Source organism: Octopus bimaculoides, chromosome 5 (genome assembly GCF_001194135.2).
Source record: "Octopus bimaculoides isolate UCB-OBI-ISO-001 chromosome 5, ASM119413v2, whole genome shotgun sequence".
Lineage (NCBI taxonomy): Eukaryota > Metazoa > Mollusca > Cephalopoda > Octopoda > Octopodidae > Octopus > Octopus bimaculoides.
This window is the reverse complement of record NC_068985.1, coordinates 98,313,780-98,314,297: the sequence shown is the minus strand read 5'-3', so window position 1 is coordinate 98,314,297 and position 518 is coordinate 98,313,780.

Here is a 518-nt window from a genome sequence, read left to right as displayed (position 1 = left end):
ATATATATATATATATATATACATATATATATAATAATATAGATAATATATAAATATATGCATATATCCATACATATATGTACATACCTACATCTATATGTATACATACAAGCATATATAGGTACAGGACATCACAATAAAACGTTAAGCACAATGAGAAATGAAAACATAGAGACGAAAACAGAAAACGAACTTTTTTTCGAACAACGAAAAAACAAATAGAGAAATGAGACGTGCAACATAAAGAATATTCCCCTTCATCAGTTGTCTCTGTCCATCTACTCTGCGTTCCGAAGCCAAGGACAATACGCGACTTCGTTGGAACAGTCCTTCCCGCAAAGCAAATTAAATGAAAATTTGGAATTTTTTGCGGAGGGTGAAAGTGTCAACAAGAACAGGACAGTGAGGAAAAGACAGTAAAAGCAAGACAAGACAATAAAAACAAGATAGTGAGAACAAACGGTAAGGGCTGTTAAGCCAAGACGATAGAAAAATTATTATTTTGAACGCTCGCAAAA